Here is a 26,788-nt window from a genome sequence, read left to right as displayed (position 1 = left end):
CTTCAGTCCTTCATAAAAACAAGTTCTTTTGTTTTTAAGAGCAAGCTCAGGCTCATAAATGCAGTTAAAAAAACATGGAAAGGGAAAATAAGGCAAGAATATTAATATACTCATTGTACAGGGATAACTTCCCCTGCCCTGGAAAACTGGCTTGATTTAAAGCATGTTTGGGGTTATTTCCAGGGTCTGTTTAGCAACTTAGTTTAACCTACCAATGCTGCCAAGCTCCTGCTGAAAGCTCTTGGTCCTTAATAACTCAGTGGCAGGGAGAGGCAGGCCTCACCCAGGGAATTTTTTCAGCCTGAGACAAAGGACAAGATAAAGCGCACATGTGCAGAAGCCAGTGGGACTGGCAATTGAAACTTAATTCAATGTTGGAAACAGGATGGTGCCATTCACCACACCTGAGGGCAGCAGGCACATACAACTCTGGTCTCCAACAGAAACACATGGCCAAGAAGCTCAAGAGGAACAGCAGAGAAGGATATACTGCTTGAGGTGGTTACCTCACACTGTCTAATAGTAGGGCCAGCCCTCAGGAAAAGATTGGAAGGACTACCTTATCAAAAATTCTGCCCCTACTAAAATCTAGTACAGCTCCCCTGTTTTCTTGAGAATTCTATGCCCATTCTTGGTTTTGCATGCAGTATGCATATAGTGGAGGCTCACCTCATATATCTAAATGATTAGCGAGGCGCCAGAATATCACCTCTCCTTTGGCAAGCTGGAGTGCTCAGGGCATCAGAGACAAAGCCAATATCACAGGAAGGCATTGGCAGGCTGCACCTGGAGGCCTCTGACCTGTTGGAGGCACTGATACCACTGCCACTCACCATGCCAGTGCCTTCAGTGTGTCCTCAGAAATGTCTAGCAATACATGTCCAGAATACATTCAATCTACCCAGCAGTTTGGGCAGAGTGGAATAGATTGGGACCTGGTCCATCAAATGTTTTTTGGAATAGAACCAAAAAGTCTTGTGGGAGTGAATTCTACAATTTAACCCCCAGTAGGCATTGTGATGTTTGCCAGGGCTCTGCAGATTCAAGCTCTGCCTTTTTTAAGGGTGTGTGAGTGGGAGAGAAGGGAGATGCAATGCCACTAACTGCTTCTCTAAATGTCAGCAATTCACTGTACTTCCACACTAATGCAGACTTGCTCCTGAACCCCAAATTAGATGCCTCTTTGCTCATGCGTTAGTCATTTATAACACACTGGCAATCTAAATGAATATAAGAACCAATTTTCCTCCAATTTGCAAAAGCTTCCCTTCAAGTGCCTGTGCATTCTGCCGAGAAGCAATCCCATGAGAAGGTTAAACACACACACACACGTTCCAACCTCTCCAAGGCAAAACAAACACATCTCCTTGCATTGGAAGCCTCACAGTATTTCAGGATCAATCTAGAATCTGCTGGAAAGCAACCAAAATGATCAGGGAATTGAAGCTCAAATATATAAGGAAATGCTCTAGCATTGGGGGCATTTTTAAGTAAGAGGGGAGTTGACTGAGAGCATGATGTTTATAAAATTATGCATGGTGAAGAGCAAGTTAATAGATCACAGGGTTTCCCCCCCTTTTTACTCTCATAATATTAGAATTTGTGGTCATCCAATGAACTATGCTTTGTTTTGTACAAGCTTGTAACTGAAATAATGTTCTGTGGGTATATTTGTTGCTGTAATGTTTAATGAAAATAATGAAAGTTCTTTAAACACCATAGTCTGGCTAGGAATTCTTTTCGCCCCCCCCCCTTCTTTTTTAGCAGAACAAATGTACATCTGGGGTTATTATTACACAAAATTGACTGTCTTGGGAGGGGGGCCTGATCAATAAGGGCCTAGTACCTTGCTGAACATGTGCAGGACTCATAGAGGGTGGTCCATTTGGACAAATGGGGCACGGCCTCACCAATCTCAGTCTGCCATCAGCCAGCCCCATCTCCCTGCCTTCCTACTTATAACTAGCCCAAGGGTTGACATTACCCGTCAGTTTCCTCCTCTTTAGTCTCAGAAGTAAACAAATGAAGAATTGCTTTGCTCTGCCCATCATTCATTCTGGCTCCACATGCTGCTTGTCTCCATGCCTTCCACCCTATTTGTCCCACTGTGCAATGCTACTATTGAACTGGAAACCACAGAAATCTTGGCTTCATGCACTTTCGTGGCCGTTCTTATGTGCCACATTCTAGGTGCCTGCAGCTTCTCCACCTATCTTCTTAAAGTCACCTGTTGTTAGGCATATTATTGCCATTCTTAGTTTAGAGCTGTGGAGGTGCACCCCATTGACTCTTGAGACCGATGGATGCCAACAAGTATCCCCATGTTGCTACTGAGGCTGAGGGGCTTTACAGCTGAGAAAATTGTGACTAAATCATGATTTGGGGCTATGGAGTTCCTGATTGACAGCCTTATCTACAACAATATATTTGTTTCATTCGCTGTATTGCTATCCTGTCTTTCCTTAAAGGAGCGCAAGGTAGTGTGCATGACTCCCAGCTGATTTTATCCTCACAACATCTCTGTGAGACAAGTTAAGCTGAGAAACAGGGACTGAAATAAGGTCTCCTAATGAGCTTCATGGCCAAGTAGTGTAGAGTTGCCATATTTCAAGAGGTTAAAATCTGGACACAAAACGTTCTTGAGCTTTTTAAGGCAATTGCCCAATAGCCCCACCATTGCCGAGCCCAAGCCACCCACAAGTGAACCTACCCCAGAGCCAAAGCCTGAACCAGAGCTGCCAATGCACATTAAAAAAAAAAAAACCAAAGTCCAGGACATTTCCTTTAAAATGTAAAATTCCCACCAGATGGGCATGTAGGACTCCCAAAAGAGGACATGTTCAGGAATTCCTGGACATATGGCAACCCTAAAGTAGTGGTTTAAACATGGATTTCCCCAGCCTTAGCTCAACATTGATGTGTGGATGAGTATTTTTGTCTATCCTGAATCTCTCAAAGTTCATCTTTGCTGGATGACCACATATTCTAGTAATTAGAGAGAGTGAAAAACTTCTCTTCCTCCAGACCATGCCTCAGTTTTATACACGTCTATCATGTCTCCGCTTTCTCAAATTTCCCTTTGCCTTGTTTGTTCATTTGTTTTTCCACCAGTTTCAGATGGGTCCTGCTTCTCTCTGTCACAGTACATCCCTCTGATGATCAGAGGAAAGGGATAATCTCTTAATTGGCACATTTCACTTCCCACCAGGGTGCGCTAATTAAGATGATTCTATACCAATCCCTGCTGTCTAGCTACTTCGAAGAATATCTGAGCACAGAGACATGGCTCGCTTCCAACAGGAGGCAGTAGCCAACTGAGTGTTAGGTGACACAGAGGAGCTCATTAATTCAAGGAGGCGTTAAGGCAGCCATAAGAGAGACCCCACCGCCACCCAGTAGGGCTGTGTGGGCAAAGAGAGAAACATGCTACCCACAAATCTTTCATGTACAAAAGTCAATAGTATTTATCCCTGCAGATTACATTTGGGGTAAGGGTCATAGCTCGGTGGTTGAGCATCTAGTTTGCATGCAGAAGATCCCAGCTTAAGTCACTGGCACCTGCACATAGGACTGGGAGAAAACCCACTCTGAAATCCCGAAGAGCCGTTGCCAGTCATTGTAGAATATACTGAGCAAGTTGAACCAATGACTCAGTATAAGGCTGCTTCCTAAGTTCCTGCTATGCACTTGCTATGCACTTGCTATGCAAAAGTCAAGTTCTTTCCATAGCATTTCAGTCTTGCAGTCATCAATGGAATATTCTTGAACATTCAAGCACTGATGCTGCCTCACAGCAGACAACTGTTTTGAACTTGTGTTGTAAAGGATATTAGGTTTCCTATACAGGCCTGGGAAGAAAGAGTTTCCTAAATGGCATACTCTCCAACATTCCTCAGGTGAATATAGGGACATTTTATTCTACATCGGTATCACTGCTTGAGTATTTCCTCTTGGTCAAGTACAAAAGTTATCAGAGAAAACACACAAGGCTGCAATATTTTGAGCACAGAAATCTTTGAATCTATGTACTGCATTTAGGGAAGCCTTTGTGGGGAAAGAAAACCCCAAATCAATAAACACAACCAGTACTTTTTTTCTTTTTAAAAAGGGAGCCCAGCACTCACCATGAAATTGTTACAGTGCCACACTTTTAACCAGTGCTTTTCTTCTAGATAAAAAGGGGGGCAGTACTGCCTTCCTTTTGAGTACCCCCAGAAAAAGCACTGATACAACTGTGTGTGTGTGTAGATTACACAGTTATGAGTATTTTGGAAGAATGCCAACTTTGAACGGCCATTTTTGTTACCATTGTATGATATGTTTATTTTGGAGTCCAGGAACATATACATTTTTGAGTTTGGGGATACATAAACTTCCCTTTTTTCGGTATTTCCAATTTCTGAGCAAATTATGCATGTATAAACAACCGCAGCATCCTGGTGCTGTGGTGAATCCCGGATGGATCAGCTACACATATACCCAGCCCAGGCACCCTCTCTCCCAGCTGCCCTGGGACTCCTCTTCACCCAAATGCACAAAACAGGAAAACTCATATCAGATTTCAGAGGGGCTCAGAAGTTGAACATACCTGTGCTGAGTGCTCGGATCAGAATTGGATGGATACATCATCAACGGCCCACTCACCCTTGCCGGCGAAAAGGTCTGTCTGGAGCGGTGGGGGAAAAGGAAAGGAGATCTCGTGGGAGGGGGGCTTTTGAATTTGTTTTGGAGGTTCCTTCAATTGACTTATGGGGGGAAAGAAAGGAGCTGGTTGACTAAAATGCTGGGTGACTGGCAATCTCGTGGCGAGGGGGGGAGGCTGTGTGTGTGTGGCTAGTTAATGCAAGCTGAGGGGTTTTTTGAATGCTAGACGCCATTTTGTTGCACGTGCTGCTGCAAACTTTGCAGTGCAAGCCAGGCCGGGGAGCCATCTTAAGTTGAGGCTGCATAGGCCTTGTGGTGCATGGGATTCAGATTCTATTCAGTTGAACATCTGGTTACAAAGTTGGTTGGACAGTGTTCCCGAAGCTACCAGCATGAGTTTGACCAGACTGCAGGAGGACAGGAAGACTGGAGTGCCTGGAACAGGTGAGGCTGCAGCTCCCTTATTTTGGCTGCTGTTCCCTTATTTTCAAGTGTTTTTTGGAGGGGGGGCAAGGGGAGGAAAAGCTTTCATTTGTCTGCATGACAAAGTGAGAAGTCGTGATGACTTAAGGGATTCTCGTCATTTTCAGGGCAGTTGGAGACTATGAAATGGAGAAAAAGAATGGTCTTTACCAGGGAAAGGGAAGGTTACAGGGAGAATCATGGTACTAGGGCAAATAACTATGTAACCATAAACAGCAAATAAAGCTAATATGATTGACATATTACTGCAAAACAAGTTTATATTTTAAAATACTTTTCAATATAGTCTTGTTAGCAAATGAGCTAAGGTTTCAAGGCCTCATATCCGAGTTACCAGCAACTCAATGTTTGCAAAGTCTTGTAGTAATTAACATTAGGAAAAATCTTTTGTTTCTCTCAGTTGCTCTGCATGCTGTTTTCATTTAACATGCATTGCTTGGCTAGAGAACTCCATTGTAAAATTCAGAGAAGTATGGTCTTTCAGGTTGTGTATTGTATTGTCTGAATTATGTAGGTTTAAATGCACACAATCCCTAATTAAAATATGTCTGTCCTACACTTCAGGTCATTCGCAAAGGCCCTCCTTCATCTGTCTATGCTGTGGCAGTGCAGTGGAAGACTACAAGGGAAAAGACTTCTCAGTTGTGGCACTCCAGTTAGGGAATGCATCCCTCAGGGATGTCATTTTTAGACCAATATTTTCCCAGAGTTGTTGTTAAGATAGTTTTTAAGCTGTTTTGGCTCTGCTCCTGATTCTACGCCACTTAAAAAATATAAAATAAATCCACTGTACCTCGTTTGTTGTTTGCATGTTTTTACAGTTTTTCTTTTCTTTTTTGTAAGCCGTTCTGGGAGCTTGCTTGAAGAGCAGCATAGAAATGTCAACAATAAACAATACTGTGCGAAGGAAAATTTACAAGGAGCTCTGGTTTAACATGCGAAGGAGGGCTTGCAAAGAACTCTGAACTCTTGCAGGCTGGTTTCTGCAAGACTTATTCTAATCAGCTTGTTGAGGAGGGCAGATGCTTATCAAAGTCTTCCCTGAAAGTGCCAGTGACTGAAACAAAGGCAATGTCAGGGAATGACATTACCAAGCAGAAGGATGCTCTATCCAGTTTTTTTCCGGTGGGCTGAACAAGTGAGAACTGTGGACTCTGGGTAAACTGTGAACTACATGGGTAAACAGGGAGGTCACCAGTGGTTCTTTAAGCTTTAGGCTTTCCCCACCTTCCAATCTCTTGTATAGAAGGAGAAATCAAAACAAAAGCAGACAGATTGAGCAATACAGGTAGAATTATTTTCTCTCTCTCTCTCTCTTTAAAAAAGATAATCAAATCTGACACAAAGGAAGGAAGACAGCTGATGAAGAAAGTGTCTAACAGCTTTCTCTTTGATAGTCATCATGTTGCTTGATTTACAAACAATGATCAAATAGTTTCAAGCAAATGTTTTGGAAAGGGAATAAAGCAGCATTTGCTCCCACTTTAATTAACATTCAAAGGCAGAGCAAAATGGAGGGGTGGGATCTCATGATCCCTTTCTGTCTAAAATAACACAGTTCTGAAAGAAAACCAAAGCTTGGTGTACCTAGGGGAGACAAAGTGAGAATATGCCTAACACTGGCTTCCAGATAATAAACACTGATTTAGCAAATGCAACCTAGAAATTAAATGTTCTTTTTTTCTGCTCATATTTTGGAGGAAATGTGCGCTTAGAATTAGGATGAAAGCAAAAAATAAAAATTAACCCCCCTACTCACTATTTGTTGAAAAAAATCCTTCTCTTTCTGACATTTTCTACCCTCCTTACAAAAATGTTCACTGTTTTATTTGCACTTATTTCACCAGAAAACACTTTTCTTCAATGATGTATTCCACCCCTATACATTTTTATCCTTCCTTCCCTCCCAGGAGCTTGCAGCAGAATGCAGGGTTCTTCCCCCATGTTATCTTCACAGGAACCTTGTGAGGTTGGCGAGACGGAGAGAAAGTGACTTGCCAAGGTTTGCGCAGTAAGTTTCATGGTTGCGCAGGCATTTGAACCTGGGTCTCCTCAGGCCTTGTTTGAGATTCTACCATGACAATAGCCAGTTATGAAATAATTGCATAGTGGGGGGAAAGGGTACCATCCTGTTCACTATATAAGAACACAAGAAGCTGCCTTGTCCCTCTAGCTCACTAGGGATGAGAGAGAAATATGATTCAGTTCACATTTAAAGGCTTACTTTCCTGGTTCATACTTTCCAGAACAATACACAATCTGAAACACAACCATTCTTTGAAATTCCCACTTTGTCAAGTTTTGCAACGCACTTCTCCAGTGTAGTGTATACAAAAAGTGCATATGCTAGGTTCAAGTGTGCATTAAAAATATTATCTATCATCTATCTATCATCTATCTATCATCTATCTATCATCTATCTATCATCTATCTATCTATCTATCTATCTATCTATCTATCTATCGATCTATCGCCTGCCCTTCACCCTAGTGTCCCAGGGTGGGTTACATTAAAACACAATATTAAAAGTAGTTTCAAACAAAATGCACACATTTTTGAAAATTGCATAGATAAATGCATTATATTAGACATAAAAGGGGAGGATGCACTAAAATACTGATGAGCTTTCATGAGTACTTATTTTTTTAAAAAAGAAATGCAAATTGATGTGGAAATGTAAACCTGAGAAACTGAGAGAAACCCAAACAGTAAGATTTTGCCATCCCTTCTCTGCACTAACTATGGTCACATTTCCACTCACCTTTTCTGGTGGGTGGTGTTGCAACCAGGCTCTGGGCCCCTGCAATGATCCGATGGGGGGGGGCAGAGATTGACACCTCCCTCGTTGCCATCCAGGCCATGTTGCTGGCGCTGAGCAGGGCTCCACCCAGGGGTGGCCCTGCTGTCTCATCAGCATAGCCATGGGAGCTTTAAACCACAGCGCAGGCAGGGAGCCACCCTCTCTTGCCCTTTGCCATATCTCCCAACCCACCCACCCTCTTTTTTATGCTTTGCTATGACACAACCTTGCTATGAACAAATGTCAGCTGCCATATTGTAGGATTTTTTTCCATTTGGCAAATTGGCACCAGGCATTTGGTTTTCGCCTGCTTTGTAGCAATTGGCACAACTTTGTGAGGTTAGGCATTGGGTAAGCCTTTGCTTGTATGGAGGGGAGGTTGTAGCCTTCTCCTGCCCCTCCTCATTAAGGGCATCCTGTTAATCCAGGGTGCGTGGATTCGAACTGATGCCCAGACGTGGGCTAGGGCCATGCCACAACCCCAATGGTTTTACCTTTAGACTCTCTGCAGATGGGCGGGAGTTGAAATGTAGCCTGGCTTCACCCAATGCCTAAGCCAAACCTCTCACATCTGTGCCCTATTTGAACCCATAAACCTAAATACTTGTGTCTGTTTGTGGATTATCCACCAGGGAACTGTGGGTCATGGGGCCTTGGCACGCAAATGTACTATACAGTTAAAGCACATGGCTTCCTCCAAAGAATCCTGGGAATGCGTTTATTAAGGGTGCTGGGAATTATAATTATATGAGGACTAAACTACATATGTTCTTTATATGTATGGTGTAGCTGTGAGCTAAGATCCCAGGTGCAGACAGAAGTTGTCCCCAACCCTTCCTGGAGATACTGGAATATTTTGCATGCAAACCATGTGCCCTGTCACTCCGCTGCAGCCTCTCCATGATCCTTCCATTGACTGTGCTCATTCATGCAGCTATTTTTGAAAGAAGAACAAAGCATCAGCTTGAAGCACTCCTCAGTAAAGAGGAAACAACACCTTGGGCAAACAGGGGTGAAAGTTTGTACAATCTAAGTAGTTTGGTGGGAAATGTGTTACTGTTTTGACCAGAAAATCAAACAGGAGAGTTTAAACAGCATCACAATTGGTACCCTGAGCGTTGTCTTCAGCTAAATTCTGACAGCTTCTCTATGTGGGTAAAAATGCAACTTCAAAAGCAGCTCTAGCTCAGCCAAAGTGAGTCATTTTGTTAAGTCAAAAGCTCCTTTTACAATAAAAAAAAAGGAGTAAGAAAAATGTTTGAGGCTTCTTTCCAACATCTTATATCTCAGGAGGGTTGCAAAATTGGATGCCCTTTCTCACCATCACCTGAGTACTTGCTGCTCTCTCCACTGTGTGCATGGAACAGCAAACTCGGATGCGGAATCGGTGCCTGGCTTTATGATGATAGTTCTAATTCATTCAGATCATCCTTTGAGGCTGTGGACACCAAGTGATGAATGCTCTCCAACAACACAAAGACAAAAAGAGAGGAATGCTTGCAAAAATTCAATTTCCATACTAAAGTTCAGTACCTCGTGCTTCCCCGCTCTAGTAGATACCCAAACAGCCTGCTGTATTCCATTGACTCTGGTTAAGCCTCCCAACCCACTGATTTTAAAGTCAAGACTGTTGCTTGAAGGTATTTTTTGGGGGGGTAGGGAGAACAATGCAATGCAGCTTGACTGTTTGCCAACAGAGTTGGAGCACCTCAGTCCGGGAGGGCTACATTTGGCCCCCAGACCTCTCTGTCTGGCCCTTGGGATTCTCCCCAGGGATCACCCCATACTAGACTCATTTGACATGCTCCTTGAGTATGTTTGCCAGCTAGACTGCATCCTTGGATGCTGCTTATGGGTGGTATCTCAAGGCTAGTCCTACTGAGAGTAAATTCACTGAGATTAATGGACCTAAATTAGTCATGTCAATGGATCTTGATTGCCTGAATGGAGGACACAAGGGTGTTTGTGTGTGTGGAAATTAACCCTCTGTATGAAGGTACGCATCGTTGTGTGAATGATAGATTTATATATACAGTGGTACCTTGGGTTACAAACGCTTCAGGTTACAAATGCTTCGGATTACAAACTCCGCTAACCTGGAAGTAGTTGCTCCGAGTTACAAACTTTGCCCCAGGATGAGAATGGAAATCGAGCGCTGATGGTGCGGCGGCAGCAGGAGGCCCTATTAGCAAAAGTGGTACCTCAGGTTAAGAACAGTATTGGGTTAAGAACAGACCTCCGGAATGAATAAAGTTTGTAACCCGAGGTACCACTGTACACACACACATTGCTCCACCTACTTTTGCCTCTGGCCCTGCCCACCACTGCCATGGGCCGCCAAAGGGTTGCTCAGAAGGTCCAAAAAAAATGCTCCCAGCTGCTGTTGAGATATAAAAAGTTCAAAATACAGTTACATATGCTTCAGGTTACATACGCTTCAGGTTACATACGCTTCAGGTTACAGACTCCGCTAACCCAGAAATAGTACCACGGGTTAAGAACTTTGCTTCAGGATGAGAACAGAAATCATGCACCGGCGGCGCGGCAACAGCAGGAGGCCTCATTAGCTAAAGTGGTGCTTCAGGTTAAGAACAGTTTCAGGTTAAGAACGGACCTCCGGAACGAATTAAGTACTTAACCTGAGGTACCACTATATAGTTCAGCACCCTCAGTGTGTGAAATGGCATGCTGTTAATTGCATAGCACCTTAGTCTATATGTGCATATCTATATGCAGAGAAAACAAGATTCCATTCCACACTTTGGGATTAGAAACTAAGCCTTGTCCCTCCTATAGAAACTGGAGAGTCTGTGCTAATTCTGACATGGGAGCAACAGCATCCTTTGTAAATCAAGTTGAGCATGATCAGGTGTCTCTTCTCTTGTCCTTTTCTCTTGTAACAAATTTATCTCTAGGAAAAAAATTCTCCGTTTTGCAAACAAAGCATGATTGATAAACATAAAAAAACCACAGGAACTCTGGCCCTAAGCTGCTATGAAACTCTTCTCATGATTGAAATACCTTTGTTTAGGCAAGACAACAAGACTTCAACTAAGGGATACATTATGTGTAAACAAAAGAATTAAATCCAGCACTATTCTCAACAGGGCTGCGGTCCTAAAGAAAGTTTATCAGACAGTAACATATGGGGGAAGCAAAAGGATTGAGTGTTTAATTGGATGCAAGTGAAAATAACCCAGCTTCGGTGGAACTCTAATTAGGAGAAGAAAAAGCACCTTAAATTAATTACTTCAGGGGAGTCGGGGTCACATTTTCTTCTGTTATCATCAAGCTTCCAAGTATCACAGAAGATATTTGGCCCCAAGCTCTGCTTGCTACACGTGGTGCCAGCTTGTAAGCAAAACACAAGGGTCGGAACTGTGCTTGGTGCCAGCACAAACTTGCATCTCATTGCATTCAGAGGGACCTCTAGGAGTTCAAACACTTGATTGGGTCTGTGGGGGCAAGTTTTCTATAGTTTTTCCTCGACAAGAGATCCAACTATGCTTGATGTATTCAGCTAATCCATTGACTTGTATTTGTTTTCTGATCTAATACTTTTAATTGCTCTTTTAACTGTTTTAATGGATATGCTTTTTAATGGGCTTGCTTTATTGTGTATTTTAATTATTGGTTGATATTATTTTTTATTATTATTATAATTTATTATTTATACCCCGCCCATCTGGCTGGGCTTCCCCAGCCACTCTGGGCAGCTTCCAAAAGAATATTAAAATACTATAATACATCAAACATTAAAAGCTTCCCGAAACAGGGCTGCCTTCAGATGTCTTCTAAAAGCCTGGTAATTGTTGTTCTCTTTGTCATCTGGTGGGAGGGTGTTCCACAGGGAAGGCGCCACTACCTAGAAGGCCCTCTGCCTGGTTCCCTGTAACTTGGCTTGTCACAGTGAGGGAACTGCCAGAAGGCCCTTGGTGCTGGACCTCAGTGTCCGGGTAGAACGATGGGGGCGGAGACGCTCCTTCAGATATACTGGACCAAGGCCGTTTAGGGCTTTAAAGATCAGCACCAACACTTTGAATTGTGCTCGGAAATGTACTGGGAGCCAATGTAGGTCTTTCAAGACCGGTGTTATATGGTCTCGGCAGCCGCCCCCAGTCACCAGTCTAGCTGCCGCATTCTGGATTAGTTGTAGTTTCCAGGTCACCTTCAAAGGTAGCCCCACGTAGAACGCATTGCAGTAATCCAAGCGGGAGATAACCAGAGCATGCACCACTCTGGCGAGGCAGTCCGCAGGCAGATAGGGTCTCAGACTGCGTACCAGATGGAGCTGGTAAACAGCTGCCCTGGATACAGATTTGACCTGTGCCTCCATGGACAGCTGTGAGTCCAAAATGCCTCCCAGGCTGCGCACCTGGTCCTTCAGGGGCACAGTTACCCCATTCAGGACCAGGGAATCCTCCACACCTGCCCGCCTCCTGTCCCCCCAAAACAGTACTTCTGTCTTGTCAGGATTCAACCTCAATCTGTTAGCCGCCATCCAACCTCCAACCGCCTCCAGGCACTCACACAGGACCTTCACTGCCTTCACTGGTTCTGATTTGAAAGAGAGGTAGAGCTGGGTATCATCCGCATACTGATGAACACCCAGCCCAAATCCCCTGATGATCTCTCCCAGCGGCTTCATGTAGATGTTGAAAAGCATGGGGGAGAGGACAGAACCCTGAGGCACCCCACAAGTGAGGGCCCAGGGGTCTGAACACTCATCCCCCACCACCACTTTCTGAACACGGCCCAGGAGGAAGGAGCGGAACCACTGTATAACAGTGCCCCCAGCTCCCAGCCCCTCAAGACGGTCCAGAAGGATGTTATGGTCAATGGTATCAAACGCCGCTGAGAGATCCAGCAGAACTAGGAAACAGCTCTCACCTTTGTCCCTAGCCCGCCGGAGATCATCAACCAGTGTGACCAAGGCAGTTTCAGTCCCATGATGAGGCCTGAATCCCGACTGGAAGGGATCCAAATGGTCCGCTTCTTCCAGGCGTGCCTGGAGTTGTTCAGCAACCACTCGCTCAATCACCTTGCCCAAGAATGGAAGATTTGAGACTGGGCGATAGTTGGCTATCGTGGCCGCATCTAAAGATGGTTTTTTAAGAAGCGGTTTAATAACCGCCTCTTTCAGCGAGTCTGGGAAGGCTCCCTCATGGAGGGAAGCATTCACCACCCCACGAAGCCCATCGCCCAGTCCTTCCCGGCTAGCTTTTATAAGCCAGGATGGGCAAGGATCAAGGAGACAAGTGGTTGGTTTCACTCGTCCAAGCAGCCTGTCCACATCCTCGGGGGTAACAGATTGGAATTGATCCCACACAACTTGACTAGACAGGACTCTAGCATTCTCCCGCCCTGGCCCTGCTCCCACGGTGGAGTCTACCTCTTCTCGAATCTGAGCGACTTTATCTGCAAAAAACTTTGCAAAGTCATTGCAGGAGATCATGTTGCCCCTACTGGGCCCTGATGGAGCAAGTGGTTCCGCTAAATTGTGAACCACCTGAAAGAGTCTCCTGCTGCTGTTTTCCACAGATGCAATAGAGGCGGTGAAGAAAGTCTTCTTCACCGTCGCTATCGCCACTTGGTAGGCTCGACATTGAGCTCTAACCCGTGTCCGGTCAGATTCAGAATGGGTTATCCGCCACCGGCACTCTAGCCGTCTCAACGATTGTTTCATTGCCCTCAGATCTGTGGAAAACCATGGGGCTGTCCGGGCTCCATGCAATCGGAGAGGGCGCTTTGGAGCCAAACAGTCAATAGCCCTGGTTAACTCCACATTCCAGCGGGCCACCAAGGAATCAGCTGAAAGGCCATCAACATGGGATAAAACATCCCCTACCACTCTCTGGAAACCATTTGGATCCATTAAGTGGCGGGGGCAGACCATCTGAATCGGTCCCGCCTCTCTGCAGAGGGGAAGGGTCGTGGAGAAGTCCAGTTGCACCAGGAAGTGATCTGACTATGGCACTTCTTTGGTTTCGCTTTTACTTAGTGTCAGATCACCAACATCCATAGAGGTGAACACCAGGTCTAAGGCATGTCCATGGCTATGAGTTGGGCCAGACCTATTCAGGGACAGCCCCATGGAGGCCATGCTTTCCACAAAGTCCCGAGCGGCCCCTTGTAAGGTCGTGTCGGCATGGATGTTAAAATCCCCTAGGACAACCAAACTAGGTGTCTCCAGGAGGACATCCGCAGGAGGACATATTTCATTGCTATTGTTGTAAACTGTGTAGAAGCCACTATATTGAATAAGAAGAAGAATGCAATTTTGTTGTTGATCTTATGCTATTCTCATACAAGTATATAGATGTTTCTGCATAGGTAAAAAATATGCACGTGCATAAAGGTGTACTTATGAGCACTAATGCTCCCATTCTATTGTTCTGGCTTCCACCCTTCAACATGATACTTGGACACTCAACTTGATTATTCCCAAAGGATTTGTTCCAAAGTCCTTACACAGTTTAGATCTGATTCAAGGTTATATGGCTCAGTAATTCAGAAACAGGACTCTAAGGTATATTAGTAGTAAATCACGCTAAAATGCTGGTGAATTTTCATGAGGATTCCAGAAAGGGAGAGAGAGAGATTGAGGTGAAAATGTAGCGAACCCAATTTAAGATGGGAAAAATGAGAAACTGAGAGAAAACAAAATAGACAGATTTGCACATATCTAGTCTCTCCTTAGGTTGCTTTACGTAAATGTCAAGGATGTCATCAAACAAAATAATCTTCAAACGTTTCTGGTTCTAGAATCCCTTAACTACAGTACATGGGCCATTTAAGAAAGCAATGGAGCAAACTTTGAGGGGAGGCAGTTGAGTCAATCCTCATGTTAAAAAGCACCTCATTACAAGTTGGGCCCAGACCCTTTTGAACTTGCATGACACACTACACCAGGCACCCCCAAACTTGGCCCTCCAGATGTTTTGGGACTACAACTCCCATCATCCCTAACAAACAGGACCAGTGGTCAGGGGTGATGGGAACTGTAGTCCCAAAAAAGCTGGAGGGCCGAGTTTGGGGATACCTGCGCTACACCAACTGAAATTAACTTTTCTGTGCAGCCGTTTAAGGTGCAGAAGCCCTGCTCTCCTTTGCATCTGGCAAGCATCACTCTAGTTCAAATGAAGTTTGCCTCTCACCCTGTACTAGCAGCCAGGACTCTCTTCCCACAACAAACAGACAAATAAAATGCATGGGCATGGAATCTATGTGCAAGGAGGGCTCAATAGACAATTTATCATGGAAGATGAGGAAGATAAGGCTCTCAATGGCTTCTAGCCATGATGGTCTACCTCCATCCACTGGTAGCATGCCTCTGGAACACAGAGGAGCAGACACCTGTTGCCCCCAGGTCCTACTTGTTGTCTTCCCAGACACATCTAGTTGACCACCATGAGAACTGAATGCCGGATGAGCTGGTCTGATCCAGCAGGGCTTTTCTTATGTTCTGTGGCCTGTCCATAGCAAGAACCGGCATCCCAGAGAATGATTTGAAGTGACATATCCTGCTGAGGAGCATAGTATCCCAATTCAAGTTTGTAAGAAAACTTCAAATGCCATGAACCCAAACATAAGTGATGCTCATATACCTGCTGGGAGAAAGATTCAGGAGCATCATTTTAAGGAGTGGCCCTACATAGGAATATAGGAAGTTGCCTTATATCAAGTCGTTCTAGCTCAGCACCTTCTGCATTGACTGGCATCAGGGTTCAAGGCAGAAATCTTTTCCAGCTCTACCTAGAGATGCTGCAGATTGAACTCTGGACCTGCTGCCTGCAAGGCTGATCCCCTGCTTCCTGCATGCTTCACTCATTTCGGTTCTTTAAGCATTCTTGAAAGCAAACCCTTGAAGGTTTTTGAGCACACAATAGGAACACTTGACACCCCCAAATGTTTTTACAAGGAGAACTGCTCACTCTCTGGGAAGGGAGGAGGGGAATCACACGTCGCTAGTTTAAGACACTTGACAGCTTCCTCAAAGTAGAATGCTCATTCCTATTTCGTTCCTATTAAGCACATCAGCTTAAGCATGGAGCATGGAGTGTTTCTTTTCCCTCCAGACATTCAAAGAGTGAATCAAAATTGGCATGAACTGAAAGAGAGTCAACAACCTTAGGCAAGATCAGGGTTTCTTCCTTCACCTCCGCTTCACCCCAGAATGACCCTGGCTGGCAGAGTTCACCATTCTATAGAAATGCACAGTAAATTGTGAGGGGCTAGAGACATTCACCAATGTTCTGTTGCTAAGGGCTGAATCATATATTAGAAAGAAGCAGGGATTATGGAGGAGTGAGTCATTTGAGCATCCGATGCCTCATTTATGACGTACCATGTGGGGGCCTACAATTGCAATCCTGGTGAGAAACCATCAATTCCAGGTCATAAATCCTGGGGTTAACTCATAAACTCACTGTGTGTTTTCTTTTGAGTTCCTCGCCTCTTTTTGTTAGGCGTTAATGATGCATGTGGGTTTCAAACTGTTTGCTTGACAGAGGGTTTAGATTTCCAATATTAGGGACTGGGGGTGGGGGAGAAATTCAACTTCTTTCATGTCTAAAGGTGAACTTACATAATCCACACTTCCCGAATCAATATGAGAAATGGAACACAGCTATCCTTTGAAACTTGCACTTCTCTGAATTTTGCGATACAGTTCTGCATCCAGGTAATGTACACAAAAATGCATTAACTGAGCTAAAGTTTCTCTAATGCATACATTTGTGAAACTGTACAAAAATGCATGGTTTGGGGAGAAATTGCTTTGCAAAAAATGTGTATATTAGACAAAATTGAATACAAAAATGTATACCAGGGGAAGGTTGAAGTAAGATTCTGATGAATTTTCATGAGAATATCTTAATATTTTATTTTTCTTCTTGCAAAGCAATGTGATATTGTGGGAAATTGAACTTAAGACTGGAAAAATGAGAAACCAAAATTGACAGCTTTGGCTATATGTATTTGGGGCATACTCAAGAAACTTATTTCTGTAAAAGCATAGAGTTTGGGGAGGACCTCATAGGAATCCAAGTCCAGTCCTCTGTTGATGCAGAGAATACACAACTGAGGCATTCCAGGTACAGTAGGTGGCAATCCAGCTTCTTCTTTAAAACCTGGAATGAAGGTAAGACCACCATCTTCTGATACACTCCCCCCCCCCCCATTAAGCAGCTCACTCTATCAGGAAGTTCTTTCTAACATTTAAACCAAATTTCCTTCTTGTAATTTGAACCCATTGGTTTGAATCCCACTGGAGCAGCAGCAAACAAAGTGATCCAATTTGATTTTGATATTGCACTTTTTGTTTCTTATTTATAAAGATCTAACTGAGCTGGTTTCAGAAATGTGGCACAAACATTTGCTGAAATAAAGAAATTTTAAAAAAATGATGCATTCTTGAAACACTTATTTCGCCTGTTTGTAAACAGTGAAAAGGGTTAGGGAATAATTCAACCCTGAAACAATCTGATAGCAAGTAGGTTCGCTCTGTCAGCATCACCTTTTGCTCAAAAGAATTGTCTTACATTAGCAAACTGAATGCTATGGCTTGTATCCAACTGAGTTTGATTCAGAGTAGACCCACTGAAATTAATGACCCAAATTAGTCATGCCTATTAGCTTTAATAGGTTGATGCTGAATAGGACTAGCACTGGATACAACCCTATGGAACCAAGTCTGTTTTTATAACAGCTGATCTCAGACACAGAAAATTTGAACTTTGGCCTGATGTGCTCAGAGTCAATACCAGAATGCATGTTTGCTGGTAATGAAACTGTGGGTGCCTCCAGGCTGTCACTATTTTCTGGAAGGGATTCAAGTGCATATCAGAAATTTAGGTTTATGCAATTAAAATGAATTTAAGTGTTCTGTTGCCCTCAAGAAACAAAGTGTAAAAACTACAGCAGACTGTTTGAGTTTAGGAAAGTGATGGGGAAGTTCACTGAAAAGAGCTGGACAAATAAATGATTAACAGGAATATGAATAATCATCCCACAAGGAAATTGGGATGAAAGCTCAATTTATATACAGGCCCAAGCAGAACTTGTCCGAGGTCCAGGGTGGGAGTCTTGTTAGAATAAAGTTATAAACTCAGACAAGAAATCCTAACTCCCACCTCCCCTTTTCTGCATGGGCCTGGTTATTTAAGCTTTGTGGAAGCAAATCAGAATGATTAAACAGATCCTCCAGTGAAGCCCTTTGTGAAAGCTTCAAAGGGGAAGGATTGGAAAGGCACAGGCAAGCCTTGGCCTGACTGAGAACTTTTTTATGGGCCACATTGAGAGTTGGCCACCCCTCCAAGAGCCAAGCACATGCACATAGGATACACGCACTTGCACATACAAGCAGGCTTACACTCAGCCACATGCACACTTACAGACAAGCATAAAGCAGATATTTGCTCTGCCCATGGATTTACTCCACAGAGAACAGAAAGAACATTAGCAACCCCCTCACCACACTGTGATTGCAACAGAGGTTTCAACAGAGTCCAACATTTTTGTGCCATTTTGCCACCTACGGGGTGACCATGTGTCCTACTTTATAAAAGACAGGACTCTGTTTGAAGGGTTGTCAGAGAAGAGCCCTCTGTTTGAAGGCATCCTCTATCTATTTGAAAAGCTCTCTAGTTCAAAAAACAGCACATTTTGGGTGACTCATTTTCTCTTTTGGGTGATGCCTGGTTGGCCACTATAGTCACTCACTTCAGAAGCAGAGACAAAAAACTCCTTAACCTCTTTCTCACCCTGCAAATGATAACAGAGCCTTTGTAGATCCATACCTTTATTTAGGTCACTCCACGTTCTTAGCATTTTGCAAGAAGGATTCGAGCACATACCAGAAATTTATGTTTGTGCCATTAAAGTGGAGTGAGGTGCTCTGTCACCCTGGCACAAGAAGTCCGCTTTAAGACACACAAAGACTGCGTGGTGGGAAAATGCTCTGCAAATTGTGTGATGAACAAATGATTAGCAGGTAGGCATATAAACAGTGCACAGACAAATCAAGAAGAATGCTCCTTGTTCTATAACTACTCTGTAAGCAAATCAGAACAAATGCTCCAAAACGACCAGTCATAGCCTCACCTCTGCATAAGCTTTGTGAAAGCAAATCATAATGAATGTTCATTGAACAGGTAATCTGGATGATTCCTTAGAGTTCAATCACTTCTTTCTTGGCTACCATCCCACATTAAGGATATCATTCCTTCCAGTAGGACCTTAGAGACCAGCTAAGTTTGTTATTGGTATGAGCTTTCATGTGCATGCACACTTCTTCAGATACACTGAAACCTTTGCTACTAGAAGGATTTTTTAAAATTTTGTTTCAACTATGGCAGACCAACACGGCTACCTACCTGTAACTAAGGATATCATAGAAGCTCTTTCAACACATCAGTCACATTTGCCTGAACTCCACAAGGGGCAAACTGGGGCAAACTCTCTGCTGTTTTTCATAGTAGCAAAAGTACCTAATGATAAGAGGCTGTCCTTGACAGAATGCTTCTGGGAACCTGGGGAGACATCCCTACATCCTAGTCCAGGTGTGGGGGTACCTTTGGCATTCCAGATGTTGCCAAACTGCAACTCCCATCAGTCCTAGCATGGATGGCCAATGGCCAGACATGATGTGAGAGTTATAGTTCAGCAACATCTGGAGGACCAAGGTTTCCATTCTCCAGTTCTAGCCTATTCCATGATGCTGATATTGTTGCATAGCTGTAAAGTTTGCTTCTTCTGCTTCTCTGGCAGCAGAGAGACGTGAAGGCAAAAAATAAAAATAAAAACCTCACATCAAATCCTGGTTGAAATCCAGTAATAGAGAACTAATGTAGCAGAAATAATATGCTTCTTGCTAATCATCAAGGCACCACCATTAAATGGATAGGAGAAAAGTGGTGTTTTAGAAGTCAGGATATTGTTATCACACACCCCAAAAGGAAGAAGCAAGAAGCTTTCTTGTTTCCTTTGAGTTGAATTCAATTGCCAGCCCCTTTTGATTTCTAGAAACAGAGGTAGGAGGGATCTTACATCTTGCCTATTGAAGCTTCCGCCCTTTGGAAAGACATCTTAACTGCCAACATTCCTACTGAAGCAATTTGCTAGTACAAGTATGCTGTGATACAAGCAAGCAGTTGCTGACTGGTTAGCTGCTCCTGGGAAAGGCCAGGGACTGCTGAAACCAACAAAGGTGACCAGTTACAAAGCAACTGTATGCTTGCACAGCCCAACAGTTATGGGCAAATTTCAGAAATTCCCTTCTCCCTTTAACTGCCACACAGACCACCACATTATTATGTTGCCTAAATTATGTACGGTACCTTTCCCATAGGGAGCAATACATTTCCCCCAGAAATGATGTCTGATCCACTGCACAGGTGCCCTTTAAACCAGTAGTGGGGGGCCATGCTGGCTGGGGCTGATAGTAGCTGGAATCCAACAGGTGGGCTATAGGTTCTCCATCTCCCTCCTAGCACAGAGGGAACAGTTTCCCAGGGATTCATCCAAATGCACTGGCATTTGACTAGTGTTAAAAGACTGAAACTCAGGACACAGGTGTCATTGTTGGGTTTTAGTGGGAATAGCACATCTGACCTACCCTGCTGACATATATATGACTCTTTAGACACAGCATGAGGAATTGCCTTAAATGATGGCACTCCTGTAATATTTTGAAGAACATAACTTAAGCATTTGGGCATTCTTTGTTGTGGTGTGGCTTCTCCAGAACCTGTGTGAAGGCTTCAGGTTAGCAGATTCCTATACTAAGAAATGGGGAAGAAATTTGGTTCAGTTTGCATTTAAAGGTGAACCACCTGATTTGGACATTCCAAGCAATATGAGAACCAAAATACAACCATCCTTCAAAATTAATACTTCTTCAAATTTAACCATAAGTAATGCACTATTAATGAGGAAAACAGATGTACTTATATGTTGGCAAACAAGAATCCCTTCACTCATTGCCTATTATTCACAATTAGAAATCGTCCCATATGCATATATAGTGATTCCACTGTCTTGTTTAAAAGAACTTTTTCTCACGACATGAATGAGAGCAGAAATTTTTGCCCCCCCTTTTTTTGAAACAAAACAAAAACCCTCCAGCCAAAAAATGTTTTTACTGCCTAGGATAACAAGTAATAAAATGAAAATATCAATAAAAATTAAAATGCTGATTTAGCTCTCCCAGACTTTAACAACAATTCCATTCTTAGGGCAAATAATTAAGAATAAAGGGTTAATCTTTTCTTTAGACAGCAGCTCCTCCTTTGCTCATGGGGTCTGTGGATACATTTGACAAGTAAAAGGGAGAGAGGAAAGAAAAGGAAATCATGTTTAGAATTTGTTTCCATAGGCAAATTGCTGCTAATTTTAAATTGCCAGCAACTTGCTTCTTGGTTTGATTTGTGCAATTTGTGTTCCCACTGTGAGAACACAAGAACTCCCTTCATTTCTCCATTTTATTTCATGTGTAACATTGACAAGGCTTTTGAAATCAAAGGCTCGTAACATATGATTTAGAGGCTTTGGGAAGGGGGAAAAATCATAATGTAGGAGAAAGGGGGAGAAAGAAAGATAAGAAATTTACATTAAAATCATGTAGGTTTGCTGCACTGCAGAAAACCACTGGGACAAGTTGGCACCTAAGGAGCTGCAGGCAATTCTCTGTTACATATGGATATAGTGTAGATATTTTAAAAAGAACTTTTTTAAAAAATCTCAATATCAAACTAAGACAAAATGGTACAAAACTGTGTGTTCATAGAGCTCAAAACAGATCTCAGATGGCACTAGTATGTATGTATGTATGTATGTATGGCACAAATCAGGAGACTTTTCTGTTCATCAGGTATTTATGGAATCGCCTGGAGAAGCCTTCCTAGTCTTATTGAGAAGCATTTTTGAATTCCTCAGGTGCCTTATCTGATCAGGAACCACACCATTCTGCTCTTAGAAATCTAAGAAATCCAAAGCCCTGCTGGGTGCAAACTCTGAGTGCTCTCCTTGGAATTTATCAGATGTTCCACCCAAAGAAGCTTGGATTAGACAAAATCCAGTGGCAACCCTAGCAAACCACAACTAGGCTTTGCTCCAGCTTAATGCAGGTAGCATCTGCAGCAACTCAACATTTTTACTTGGCTATTTTGTTTTCTTTTAAAGTAAGATAAAGGGCTGATGATCCACACATGCATTAAAATGAGCTGGTCAAATGGACAAAGCCGCTTCAAACTTCAGGCGGGTGATGACATTATTTAATGTCCTCCTATCTTAATAGATCAAACCAAGAAAAGCATCCATGTTAGAATCAAGATAATGGCAGTCAGGTGATTTTATCTTCAAGGTGCCTTGCAAAAGCACCACAAAAGACAACCAAATGCCCCAATTCTCCATTTATTGGCAGGGAGTGGGGAGGTAATGTTACTCAGAAAAGTTCTGCTGGATGACTAAGTGAGGATGCAATAGCAGAAACAAAATAGCCCCTTTTTGCCTCAGTCACTACCACACGTAGGCACAATTATGCACTCTAAGTTGTGTTAATACTTGCAGTGGGTCTTGTGCCAGTGACGTGACAACTATCATCCATCTTGTTCCACTGTTTGCAACTCTGTAGAGCACCAGGGCACACTGCAGTCTCAACAAGGAGGGTCTTCAGGAGCAATAGTGCTCATTGTCCTTCAACCTCACCACTCCATAGAGAGACAAGGGCCTCGGCACTATCAACAGTTCTCCTCACTGGAAATAATTTACTGGATTCCATAAGTCTCTGCAGACAGCCCATCCAAACAGGTCATCCAACTACCTAGGGGGCCATAGGTTTCCTAGCCCTGCCTTAGACAGAGACATCTTTCAAATTACATTGGCTTTCAAAACTGAGTCTCAAGTGAATTCTGTTTCAGGCTTAATCACTGGGAGTTATACAAAAGATTATAAGGGTCACTGATTTGCCCAGAAAATGTGGGAGGGAGAGGGAGAAACCAAATAAATTTAAGACAGTTGACCTGGAAGTTTACCTATATCTGGGGAGGCATCTGAATCCATGCTATCAATTTGTTCTGTGGAGTTTCACATCTGCCCAGCATCATACCACAAATGCAAGAGTCAAGGCAGTGAACACCACTTATAGGTGACTTCCTCCATACCCAAAATTCCTCTTGGCTGGTAATCACTGCCCCCAGCTATCTTTGTTTGGGTGCAAAGAAGCAGAAAACACCATTCCTCTCTGCACAGTCTGAGAAAGGCATCAGTAATTGAACTAAAGGGATCAGTGCTCGTATACATTCCGATATCTGGTTAGGCGAATCCGAGTAGACAGTAGCCTTGAACCATGAGCTGAAGTAGGCTTCCTGTGCATAGCCAATGGAGATGTACATCTGAATCCAAATCATGATGTGCATCTAACCCACTGAACTGGATGAGCGCATCTTATGATGGAGTTGGAAATATGCATTGGTGGTGCTATTTGTTGTGTGTGACTAGCTACACACTAGATGGGAGCCAGAGGCTGGACAGCTATTTATTGAGAATGCTCCTGTCCTGGATTTCCTGCATCAAGCAGGGGGTGGGGGTGGACTAGACCCTTCCAACTTATGATTTACAGCTTCTATCACTTTCATATTGGTTCAGTCATAGTCAGTAGAGGCTGGTCCATTAGGGATGGGGTCCATCCCACAACCTCATTCTACCTTCAACCAGCTCCCACTTGCTGCCTTCTTACTTAAATGTCAGTCCAGAGTGACTTCTCCTCCTCAGTCTCAGTGATGCCTTTGCAGAATTCATCCAGGAAAAGGACAGGGACAAAACATTAGTTGGTTGTATCATTGGCTCTGACTTTACCCATTTCCCTGTTTTCTGCCCTATCAATCCCAGCAGACACTACCCACCACAGCTCTTGTATGTCCTGTTTTAGCATTGATCTGTTTTTTTTATATTGATCTGTGCTTTAAATTAATCTCTTAAAGTACAGATTCCTAAATGTATCTTCTTCCATTATGCACGTTTCTATTTTATTTCATTTTATTGCTAGAAATACCCATTATAAAGTATAGGTGTAGATATGGTGCTAGAACATTTGGGATGTGAAACTTGCCATTCACACTTTAATCTGAGAGGTGTGAATCAGGTTTGCATAGATCAATGACTGAAGCACCTGCGAAAATCGAATTCTTCAAACATCCCTAATTTGGGAACCACCTACAAGAGTGTTGTTGAGGGTGACCAAAGCGGGAGGGGGGATTTCTGCCCTTCTGTCTCTATGTTTGTTTCATGCTTTGCTCTGCTTTGCATTCCTCTCCTTCTGAGTTCTTGTATAACAATGAAAATTTCTAAGCACAGTTCTGAAATTAGAGCATATGTGCTTTGCCACAATTCCTTCTTTTCATTTGTTTCTTTCCCCTCTAGTGCACATGTGCTTTGATAACGCTAAAGTCAGGCAGACTGCCACAAATACCTTACATCAGAGATGTCTGCTTCCAAGATTCTTTGTAACCTCACTGACCCCACATAGTATTATAATGCAGACTAACTCTCAGTGGCACACTTTTTGACATGCTTGTGCAGAAGCTGGTGTACACATACTTTAACTATTTACTAGGAGTCTGCACAGACCCCGAGATCTGGTTTGTATTTCTACCTATGCATTATTATTATTTTTAAACTGATCTGTTTCTGAGTTGCTCTGTGCTCTTATCCCTTTAGACTGTAATAGGGCTCTTGGTTTGTTCAGTATAAATGAACTTCTGTATTTCCCTGTTCAATGTAAAGGGAAAATTTAAAATGCAACATTTCCCCCGTTTGGGCCAAAATGGATGAAATTTATAGGCACAGGAGCCTCTGTGGAGTGGATGAAGTCTGCCAAATTGCAGATAAGTAGTTCCAGCGCATTTTTAGGGGAAAGTTTATTCTGCACTTTACTCTGTCATCCACAACTGGGGTTGGAAGCATTTTTCTCTCTTTCTTACCTCAAAATAATTAGGGGTGATTGAATGGTGTACATGCTTATGTGTTTAAAAACAAACAAACAAACAAACAAACAAACAAACAAACAAACAAACAAGAACCTTGAGGTTTCACAACTGCCTTTGTTTTTCTCCTCCTGATAGGCCTTTATAAGTATCTAACAGGTCTTGTCTAGAATGCTTCCTGTGGAGTTCTGAAGAATGCTGAGATTTGAAAAATAAATAAATGAGGATTTTACCTTTGTTTGTTTGTTTGTTTAAAAAGCCACAATCACTGTTCTTTTTTTTATATAAAAATAACCCCTAACAACAAAATAGCACACAAATTCCAATCCAGAGCTCTTCAGTGCTTTGCAGACAATGTTTAGGACAGCTTCACCTTGCAATGATTTGCAGATCTACAGAAACTCAGAGATACTGTATTTTAAAACATATGGTACATAAAGCAAAGGAACGGAGCAGCACAATGACAAGAGATGGGGGGGCAATCCAAATTGGGGAGGAGTTGTTTACATTAAGCTTTGATTTGGGGGCAAGGGAAGGAGACCCTTGAATCATCCCAATTAACATCTTTAAATCCCGTCCCCCAACACAAAATGCAGACTTGATGCACACCCTTAGTATTTATGATTTGGATGAGCTAATCCTATAACTAACCTCTGTTATGTTTAATATTTTTTTGTCTCTCTGAGATCTTCCTGCCTGATACAACTGTAGCAGCAAATGGCATCAGCTTCAAAGAATATCAATCTGCAAACTGCAAAGCTTTCTCAGTGTTCTTAAAGGCAATCCATATTCTGAATTTTCAAACACAAAACTGAGTTCAAAAAAGCAAAAGTAAGTGTAAAACACCACAGAAAGCAACTTTGCAGGAGGGGGTCATTCCCAGTCCTAACCTGGAGCTGTTGGGGATTGAATCTGGGACATTCTGCGTGCCAGGCTGCAAGGCAGATGTTCCACCACTGAGCTGAGGTCTATCAAATTCTGAAGAATTGAGTGTGTGTGTTTCTCTCTCTTCATACAAAGTGAATTCAAAGTTTCTGCTATTCAAAATAGAATTTCATTGCTTTCAAAATCTCAGATATCAGAAGTCTGAAGAAAACATTTTCAAGCTTCAAGGCGAAAGTAGAATTACTGAAATGTCAACCTTAGATTCAAAATGAAAGTAATTTCATACCAAATTTAGCAGGCTGAAGCTGCAAATCTGACAAATGTTTTCAATTCAAACTAATTTAAACATTCGCTTTCTAGAACCAAACACATTCATTTCATTTCTTTTTTTTTCTTTTTTGCAATCCATTTGCTGGTTCTATGATACACCTGCCTATGAACTAATGATGTTTCTTTCCTCCAGGAGAAAGAAGGTGGGCGGTGAGATTTGTTTTGAAATGCTGCTTTAAAGCACTCATACTTGAAAAGAATATTCAGCCAAAAGAATGGGTTGGGATAGGGGAAATATACTGTTTTGTGTGTGTGAGAGAGAAACAATTGACCATGGTGTGTATAAAATAGGAGATTGTCAAAATGAACCAATGTGCTTACCCTGGCATTTGTTTTGTTTGCCATAGAAATGCTAATGAAAATAGCCTTCCAGTGACCATGAACTCCTGAACTGAATCCTGGAGGATTCCATGGAGCCAATAGACACGGAAGAAGCCAGTCATAGAAACACAGTTTTTAAAACAAACAAACAAACAAACAAACAAACAAACAAACAAACAGGTTATAAGATGCATAGGCCTTTCCACATTTACCATTTATAGTGGCAACATTAAGGACTTTTATTTATTTCTTAGTGTGCTACCATACAACATAATCACTTCAGCTAGTATTCTGGAACAATATACTAAAGAACAGGGGTCAGCAAAATTACTGCACCTCGGGC

At 42.8% G+C, this 26,788-nt stretch overlaps 1 protein-coding gene and 1 long non-coding RNA gene across 5 annotated transcripts in view; one reads left to right on the top strand and one right to left on the bottom strand.

The window, feature by feature from the left end:
- Positions 1-26,788, bottom strand: part of LRRTM4 (leucine rich repeat transmembrane neuronal 4) — a 414,996-nt gene that overhangs the window by 368,591 nt on the left and 19,617 nt on the right. The gene's annotated exons all lie outside the window — the stretch shown is intronic.
- Positions 5,054-9,220, top strand: LOC309519357. The gene is made up of 3 exons (XR_014213816.1): positions 5,054-5,088; positions 7,038-7,138; positions 8,717-9,220. It is a non-coding gene; the product is annotated as an uncharacterized lncRNA (long non-coding RNA).

The sequence above is a fragment of the Podarcis vaucheri genome (assembly GCF_965113315.1).
Source record: "Podarcis vaucheri genome assembly, chromosome: 15".
Classification (NCBI taxonomy): Eukaryota; Metazoa; Chordata; class Lepidosauria; order Squamata; family Lacertidae; genus Podarcis; species Podarcis vaucheri.
The sequence above is the reverse complement of the archived record's forward strand: the minus strand, read 5'-3'. Positions and strand labels throughout refer to the sequence as shown.